The following is a 9,786-nucleotide window of genomic DNA, read 5'->3' on the forward strand; positions in this document are numbered from 1 at the left end:
TTTAAGAAATATAATATAAATATATAACTCCAATAATATTGTGAAACAGCTGGAGTAATTCTCCTGCTGCAATTTTACTGATAAAATGGCTGATGAATGAAACTACTTACTTCTATTTAATATTTCCAGATTCTAGAAGAGGAAGCAGATTTCAACTTTTGCTTTCTTTTTATTTGAAGAGTAGGAAAACACTCATGCTGGCATTCATGTTCCATTGTGTTACCTTCCAACTAGTTCACATGTATACTGTGTTGATTAATAATTTTAAATCCATAGAATCCTTTTTAGCTCACTAGCATCTGAGTCAGTTTCTGGGACCATATTATTAAGTAAGGACAGGATGTATCTAATTTTACTGTTACTGGAACTTTCCAAAAAGAGCATATGAGGATTAAAATTCATGCAAGATCCTTAGGGTATGAAGTTTAGTGGATGCAAATCCATTAGGAAAGAATCTTGAGCTCTGTTGTTTTCAGAGCCACTGAAGTGGCTGTCCTCAAATTTTAGCTTGCATAATGAGATACCATCTCACACTAGCCAGAATGGCTATTATTAAAAAGTCAAAAAATAGCAGATCCTAGCAAGGTTGTGGAGAAAAAAGAATGCTTATAAACTGTTGATGGCAGTTTAAGTTAGTTCAACCATTGTGGAAGATAGTGTGGTGATTTCTCAAATACCTGAAAGCAGAAATACCCCATATGACCCACCAATCCCATTACTGGGTATGTACCCAAAGGAATATAAATTGTTGTATTATAAAGACACACACGTGTGTGTGTTCATTGCAGCACTATCCACAATAGCAAAGGCATGGAATCAACCTAAATGCCCATCAATGGTAGACTGGATAAAGAAAATGTGGTATATATACACTATAGAATACTGTGCAGCCCCAAAAGAGAATGATATCATGTCCTTTGCAGCAACCTGGATGGGGTTAGAGGCCATGATCCTTAGCAAACTAACACAGGAACAGAAAATCAAACACCGCATGTTCTCATTTATAAGTGGCAGCTAAATTATGAGAACACATGGACACAGAGAGAGGAACGACAGACACTGGGGCCTACTAGAGGGTTGAGGGTAGGAGGAGAGAAAGGATCAGGAAAACTAACTAATGGGTACTAGGTTTAATATCTGGGTGATGAAATAATCTGTAAAACAAATCCCCATGACACAAGTTCACCTACTTAACAAACCCGCATGCGTACCCCTGAACTTAAAAGTACCTTATTTTTCAAAAAATAAGTACCTTGTATTCTTTTTGTTTGTTTGTTTATTCATTTATTTGGAGACAGGGTCTTGCCTGCCTTCCTTCCCTTCCTTCCTTCCTTCCTTTTTCTTTCTTTCCTGCCTTTCTTTTCCTCCCTACCTCCTTTCCTCCCTATCCCTCTCTTTCTCTGTCTTTCTTTCACTCTTTTGAGACAGGGTCTCATTCTGTCACCCAGGTGTAGCGCAGTGGTGCAATCACAGCTCACTGCAGCCTCTAATTCGTGGGTTCAGGTGATCCTCCCACCTTAGCCTCCTGAGTAGCTGGGGCTGCAGGCATGTGCCACCACCCCAGGCTTATTTTTATCTTGGACTCTTTTTAAATTCATATTTTAGGTTTATCATTCAATCTGGAATCCTTATTTTTTATAGAGACTACCTCTACCTCACCAAACCACATCCCCCAACACCCCCATACACCCCACCGCCTGATTTTGATCCTGGTATCTACACACCACACTTGAAGAAAAAGGACATCAAGGAGCATGGTCAAATGGCTGATGATGTAGCTTCACTGCAGAAGTGGTCTTATTTTAAATAAAGCTAGGCTGAGGCTAGTAGACTACAAAAAGAGTTTAGGGCAAAATATCCTTATGTTTATCCTTTGAATGTGCTCAAGAAAAAAATATATATATGTTTAGATCTCATTTATTTTAAATGGAAAACAATAGAAAAGCAGAAGCATTTGGTAATCCCAAAACTGGCCTGGGCTCACCAGCACCATTCCCTGATCATCTGAGTTAGAGTCTAAAAAGTTAATAATTTATTGCAGATCCATGCACATTAATTATGAGATGAAGTCAAGTTTCTCTCTCTGGAAAAGGCAGACACTAAACCATCTAATCCCTAAGGTACTTCCCAATACCGCCATGTAATAATTCTATAAAAATATCTGGGTAGCACTGGAATGGCTAAGCTCCCATTTTCTCACTTCTCTCAGCCTAGGGCTTGGCATCAGAATAATGATGAGATGGATGTGCTCACTATAGCTGCACCCTAAATGCACTCTGCATCAAATTATGGTTCTCAGTTTGCTAAGGGAATCTTAAAACTTCCTTTCAGGAAACCTCCAAATCATAATTCAAGGGGGACTACTAGTTCTCCCACTGCTCCAAAACATATCCCATCTACCAGGAACCTGGAACTCCTCTGATTCTTCTTCATTTTGCAAATACAAAGACATAAAACCCTCTGGGGTAAAAATGTAATTGCAAATAAGTGGAAACATTCAATTGTGCATGAGCTCAATTAAAATGTGCTCTGTTTTAGTGTTGCATAAACATATTTTCAGGCTCTATAAAGAATTTTGTTATTTAAAAGTATACTATATTTATGATTCAGTTAACAAACTTTAAATACATGCAATTATTTACTGATTATTAAATAATCAAAATTTCTTCTCACAAAATTGGTCCATGTCTCAGTTCTCTGAGAATGCAGACATAGGTTAATATATGATTAGTTTATTTTTAATGTACAATGTAGCTTATTTGATCAGCATCACAATTCTGTTTATTCACTATGTAGCTTCCTTTGATGAAGACTAACGTATCTACATATTGCTCCTCTCATAATCCAGAAACTTCTCTCACACATAACTATATTATTCATGCCACTCTGATGCCAAACTGGAAATCCACAGAATGCCATAAAGGTAGGTACACTTAAAAACCAGTTATTTCGACCGGGCACGGTGGCTCACGCCTGTAATCTCAGTACTTTGGGAGACCAAGGCAGGTGGATCACGAGGTCAGGAGATCAAGACCATCCTAGCTAATACGGTGAAACCCCGTCCCTACTAAAAATACAAAAAATTAGCCAGGCATGGTGGCGGGCGCCTGTAGTCCCAGCTACTCGGGAGGCTGAGGCAGAAGAATTGCTTGAACCCAGGAGGCAGAGGCTGCAGTGAGCTGAGATTGTACTACAGCAATCCAGCCTGGCGACAGTGAGACTCCGTCTCAAAAATAATAATAATAATAATAAATAACATCTTTCACCTATTAGATTTCACAAAGGTCAAAAATTTTAATAATAACGTCCGTACCAGTAACAGGACATGGGAAAGAGAAACTCTCCTACTCTCCTGGTCTGAGACTGTAAAGTAGCACCATCTCTATGGGTACAATTAAGCAATATCTCTCCAAATTACCAATACACATGCCCTTTAACACAGATATACATTAGAGGCAAAACAGCATTTCTACAGAATCCTATATATTTAGCCTTGTTCTTAATAGGAAAATATTGTATTCAATCAAATATCCAGGAACACCAGACTGATTAGGTAGATTACAAAAGATCCTTGCAATCAGATATAAGAGGACTAAACAAAAGGGGAATCTCTTTACACATTCAAATGTGATAATACCGTGTGTGTGTGTAAACAATATGGGTTTTTAAAAAACTGTAAGTGTATACATGTATATATATTTGTTTATGCATAAACTACCTCCAGATCAGACACTATAAGCAGATGACCCTGGTTACCTCTAGGATGGAAAACTAAGTACTAACCAGGGGATAGGTATTTGAGGAAGATTTTTCATTGCATATCTTTTTGGAGATTCTGTGTGGTAACATCTGAGTCCTTATAATTTTGAAAATGATTTTACTTTGGCCTCAGATTTGAATGATATTTTGTGTGACCATATAATCCAGGACTTAGATGACTCTTCCTCAGAATTCTGAAGTTACCTGATCCTCTGGCACCCAGTATTACTGATTCAATCCTCTAAAGTCAATCTGACACACATCCCACTGTAGATCATCTCTCCTCCATTAAATGCATAGGATTTTCTCTTTCTCTTTGATTTTCTAATATTCTGTCAATGTGTATCTAGATTTGGGTCCCTCTTAGGTCATGCCGAGTTTTGTGGTTGGTCCTTCACTCTGAAGGTTTGTGTCTCATCTCTGACAAATTTGTTTCTGACGCTGAAAAAAGGGTCTCTTAATCTTTATCCAACTAACCTTGGTTATATCAACCAATTCAATTATCATCACTGGTCTCTTAACCTCTCTCTAACTAATCTTGGTTATATCAACCAATTCAACTAGAATCGCTGACTTAATACTCCACACATCATCTGGAAAATATGTCGCTGAGGCATACAGCATGCTGAATGCTCATAGCTAGCAGACACTTCCTTTGTCTTACAGCACACAACCATTTCCACCAGTCAGCCTGTGACAAGAGTCAGCCATATTTGTCTGAACACCGGTAGGTACAACATTCTGTAAATGTATAATTTAATCAATATTTAAATATTAAATAATTAAATATGAAAGCCAGTGAAATCTGAGTGCAAAATACATTTTTGTTTCCGTGAAAACTTTGGAAAAACAAGAAACTTGTTTAAAAATGTTACTACAATTTTGAAAGGAAACAACAATAAAGAAGGAAAATTTTTAAAATCAAGAATTCTACACATAAACTGCTTTCCATTTGTCTTTATTTTTAATTCCAAATACGGAAACCTGTATTGAAAATTGCTTTAGGTGTATGCTGAGCGAGGATCATCCAGAACACCATTTATCTCATCTACCCTCTACCCTCAGAGAAGTAACATCTGGCCTCATATCCAAAGTCTAACTGATAGGTAGCATATAATTGTATGTATTTTTACAATTCAATCTTTATACTGATTTTTTAAATGCATTCCTATTAGAGAAATGTTTGATATAGACCTATGATTCATGGCTCACAACTTCTTATTATTATTATATATTCATTTGGCCATTGTATTATGTTCTGGGACAATTTCTGGGTTTGATCTTCCATATCACAAATTTACCTATCAGCTCATCTATTGAGTTTTTATTCTAACAGAGATATAATTTCAGTTCCATTGTATCTAATCTGTTTTTTTATGGATAGCAGTTTGTTCCCATTTTTTTTATTTATTTTTTTCCATGAATATATACCTGCTCTTATTCTTCTGGGCATTAGATTTCTGTTACTCTATTTATTAATTTTTTGCTTCTTGTATTAATTAACAAGAGTTTTAGACTCTTTTTATATTATTTTCTTCAAAATGTAATATTCTTGGGTGTCAGCTCATCTTTTCTTGGTTTCCCTGCTCACCTATCTGTTGTGACTAGTTCAGTTTACTCAGCTCTCCTTGCGTTAGAGACAGATGGGACATTTGACTCTGTGCAAGAATCCAACAGCTCATCTTTTGAGAGTAGAGACTATTTCCTGGGTGTCACCCATGTGCCTGGGTAAGCTCTGCGTCTGTTCTCTGTTCCTGTGTTAGCGACATGTATGTGGCTTCTGGTGCTTGACAGAATGGGATAACAGAGAAAACAAATCCTACTCTTATTCTAGGTCCCTTTCTGCTCACTGCATTGCCTTTCCCTGCATGTACAGCGGCACTTCTGGCATGGCTCCTGCAATTCACAGATGTTTTCTAACGACTATATGTTTCCCTTAATCCAAGCCAAACTGTTTCAATCTTTCAGGAGATATTTAAAATATCTGATGTCCTGATGACATTCTCTTCTAATACTGCTTTATATTTATTTAGAATATCTTTTCTATCATTCCTAAGATTTTGCTTGAATGAAGAAAGTAGATATATGAGGTCAGTCTGTAATCTTAATTTTTTCATTTGGATGTTGATTGATTCCACTGGTTCTCCTCGTTATGTGTTTATTTCCCTTTATCCATTCCTGCTCTGACAGCAGCTTTCACACTGCTAACTGATATAGTGCCTTATTTAAATGGGAGTCACAAAAATATTTAATTGTTTAAAACTTCCCACAGCATAGAATACTTTAGTGCAAATAAGATAAAAAATAATTGAATTTACAGAAGGCTCCAGATTCTGTAATAAAAGCTAACCAAAATGACTACTGGATAAAACTCTTAATTTAAGTAGGAAAAGGTGGCATTAGTTTTAGTATCCACACTTCATCATATGGAAAAAATAATCTAAGTAGTCTGCCATGTCAGTAGTCCATTAAAAAAAACATAGGCCAGGTATATACTAATCTAGTTTATTTTGGCCCAGTTTTCTAAAAACATAAGAATGTTTTTAGAAAAAAAAAATTGTGTTAACTTTGAGCAAAGATAATTGTTGCACAGTTTCATGGGATTTAATTTGTTGCTTTTGTGTGTTTTAATTTTTTAAGATGATTTTAAAATATCATAAAGTACTTCATCTGTTGTATTTTATTATTCAGTGATTTTTACTGAGTACCTACTAAAAACTAAAGTGCTGGAAATGAAAAGAGATGAACAAGACAGTGCCATCAGAGCACTCATGGTATACCTGTATTTTCACACATCTCAACCTATTGTATTTCCCTGTTGTCATTGGGGACTGGCAAGTTAGGTTGAGAGCCCCGTGAAATATATCGAGACTGCTTCATCTTCTTTTTGTATTCTCAATATCTGGAAAAGGCCTTAGTCATAAGAGTTGTTCAATAAATGTTTAATTGATTAGTAGTAGTATATTTGCATGCTTATAAGACCAAATATACGACTCAAATAAGATTGTTATTCAATAATACACTAATCAGGACAAATAGAAATAATAACGCTTCACAGATCAATTGCTACATATATAATTTGTACATTTTATGTAGAGACAGATCCAGATATGATATCCAGAAAGATTAAAAACTTTGAAGAAGCAGCTCTTGCCCCATATCCAAAATCTCCATTCTGGCACTTTTCCTTTGATAACACAAGTTAGCGTAGTACCTGGAGAGTAAATTGGTCAATCTTATAAATGTTCACTTAATTGGATAGCTGATGTTCTATTTCCTTTCCTACAGACTTTTGGATCCTTTTAAACATTTCATAATCCAAAAGATATTGAAAAGTTCAGGTACCAGTAGGCAAAACTTACTATCAAGAGAGGGGAAGGGAAGGTACAGTTAGTGAAATACCCTCTTCTCTGCAACTGACAATAAGAAAGCTTTCCCTGAGAAGAGAATAATTGTTGCAAACTAATGGCAGTTGCATTTATAAATGATTCACCATCTCTATATAAAGGTATCATAATTCCTCACATTAGCATTACAGGATCACAGAATTCTTGAGATATAAAGGAACAGGTAAGGAGTTTTGTGAATATTCAGTTAGAAAAAGCCCATATTCTTGCAGACAAGGCTTTTGAAGTTTGATCTCTAGACATTTTAAGATCATTTCTCTCTATCGCATCTTCTGGCCTAGTCATAGGAGATAATCGTTATCATTCCCTTGACAGGTCCTGTATTTTCATGCCTGCACTCAGTCTCCTCCCTCTACCTATAACACTCCAGCTTTTTTTTCTGCCTGGTGAAATCCTCTCCATGGTTTAAGATCCAGTTAAACTTCATCTGCTTTGGGAAGCATTCCCCACCTCTCCCAAGGGCATTTTTACCTTAGCATAACATTTGATTCATTGTGCTGATCTGTCACTGTCTTGTGACTACCTGTGTCATTTCCACTTATACATGATATCTTTCTCTTAATTCTGGGGCCCCTAAAAGGCAGAACATTCTATCCCCTAAACAAGGGACCTGGAATACATTAAATATCCAACAGAATTTTAATCCCACCATCCGATTTTTTAAATTAAATCATCTAATTCTCTAATTTTACCTATGGAAACTGAAGCCTAAAGAGATAAGGAGCTTGTCAATCATCAGGGAACAAATCTCTTCCAGAGTACAGATAACAACTCTCTCTTTCCTTATCCACCAGCTCATAAGGGAAAAGGGCTGGCATATTAGAGTCTAGAGTAACAAACCCACCCTTCTTGGCTATTTGCTTAACTTTTTACTGAAAACCTAACTCCTACACTGTATTGCTGGCAATGGTAGTTTTCCTCAATAACAAAGACTTCCCAGTTCAGAACATATACATATGTAGCTAATAGGAAAAGTGAGTAAAAGTCCAACATGATAAACAGGGAGGTATGTCAAACTCCTATTCAGTCTATGAAAAACCTACTTATAATTCTAACTTTGCTTCCTTAAGTACAGAGAGAAGGAATAGGTCATTTGGAAAATCTGACCAAAAGTGCACATTTCAACACAGTGAAATTCTTTATCCCCCATTGCTCCTACCACACCAGGAACTTTCTATATGTGATTATTTAATCCCCAGCCAAAAGCTAGTGGACAATGAAATCTCCACAAAACGTTTTCCCCAGTGAAATCTTCAAACATCAGTTCCACAGAAAACCTTTTAATAAAAGCTTTACATGTAATTTTTCCATGCCAATTTTTTTCACTTAAGCCTAAAAATGCCCATATTTGAATATTCATCATTATGAGCACTGTCCAACAGTGTACATCATTTGACTATGGGATCTTGGTTCAGGGGTGGGGGGCGGGTGGTAGGTTTGGGTGGCTGTGACTGTGCTGATTATTTTCTGCTATCCACTGCTGTTGGATTTTCTCCAAATGAGCAGTTTGCTTCCATGCAAGTTCCTGTGGATTTCTCAGTGGCTCACTATGAAGAGCAAAATGAAGCCACAAATCACAAGGACATTTTTGATATTTTATGAGTTTTGTCTTAAACCAATTAATACTAAGCCCATGGTGGTGGGAGCAACCATAAAGGACATGGTGGTGTTGCACAACAATGTGAATGTACTTAATGCCATGTACCTGTACATCTAAAAACGGTTAAAATAGTAAATTTTATGTTATGCATATTTGACCACACACACACACACACACACACACACACACACACACACACAGGACAACTTATAGAAGCTTGTCCTAAACCCTGAATCATGACAGAGGGAGAAAAATCAAATGACGTTCTGCATTGACAGAGCAAATGGCTTTTACTTTCCATCCCAACAGGCCATTTAACAAGGCTCTCCACCTTGCTCCTTTCCTCCAAAGAGTGGAAAGAAGAAAAGAAACTACTGTCAAATGAAATGTAAATCACAGAACCATAACCCTTTGAACACGGATTGGATGATAATGTCACCCATTACTCAACAGCTCCAGTCTCTCAATTGACTCCCTCCCAACTCCTATCTTTCACAAAAACAGTGAACAGGTGTCCAGTATGGCTCTGGATGTGTTTAAATTCTAGACAACTGTCAGAGTAATTCCCTATAGAATTGTTCTTACAACTTTGAAGTAGGTTATGAAAAAGCTCTAAGATAACAGATGAGGAACAGAGAGTGCTGTGCAAACACGGAGGAGATTCATCAGTGAGCCGACTAGTTGTCTTTTGAGTTTCTAAAAGGCATCACGTAGTGCCCTTATTTCAGAAAACCCTGGAGAACAGAAAGAAGAACCATTGGGAAGAAGTTACAAAAAGGCACAGTTTCATGTAGTTTCGAAAGACACATAACCATCTGGAAGGAGAAGCCATTTATCCATCCAATTAGACGTCGGATTTACATAACTGCCCTGGAGATGTTCCATGGGAGGCAAACGATGTAGACACCTGGGGGTGCAGTCTAGGGCGAAGCTCAAAAGGAGCACACTGAAAGGGGAGAAGGTGCATGCAAATCAGCCTGATCTATGGGGCAAGGAGAGGAGCAGCAGGGGAAAATAGAG

General features: G+C 37.1%; 1 protein-coding gene across 1 annotated transcript in view; it reads right to left on the reverse strand.

Annotated features, from left to right (window-relative positions):
• ADAMTS19 (ADAM metallopeptidase with thrombospondin type 1 motif, 19) overlaps positions 1-9,786 on the reverse strand; it is a 293,732-nt gene that overhangs the window by 282,413 nt on the left and 1,533 nt on the right. The window lies entirely within an intron of this gene.

The sequence above is a fragment of the Mandrillus leucophaeus genome, unplaced genomic scaffold, assembly GCF_000951045.1.
Source record: "Mandrillus leucophaeus isolate KB7577 unplaced genomic scaffold, Mleu.le_1.0 Scaffold221, whole genome shotgun sequence".
Classification (NCBI taxonomy): Eukaryota; Metazoa; Chordata; class Mammalia; order Primates; family Cercopithecidae; genus Mandrillus; species Mandrillus leucophaeus.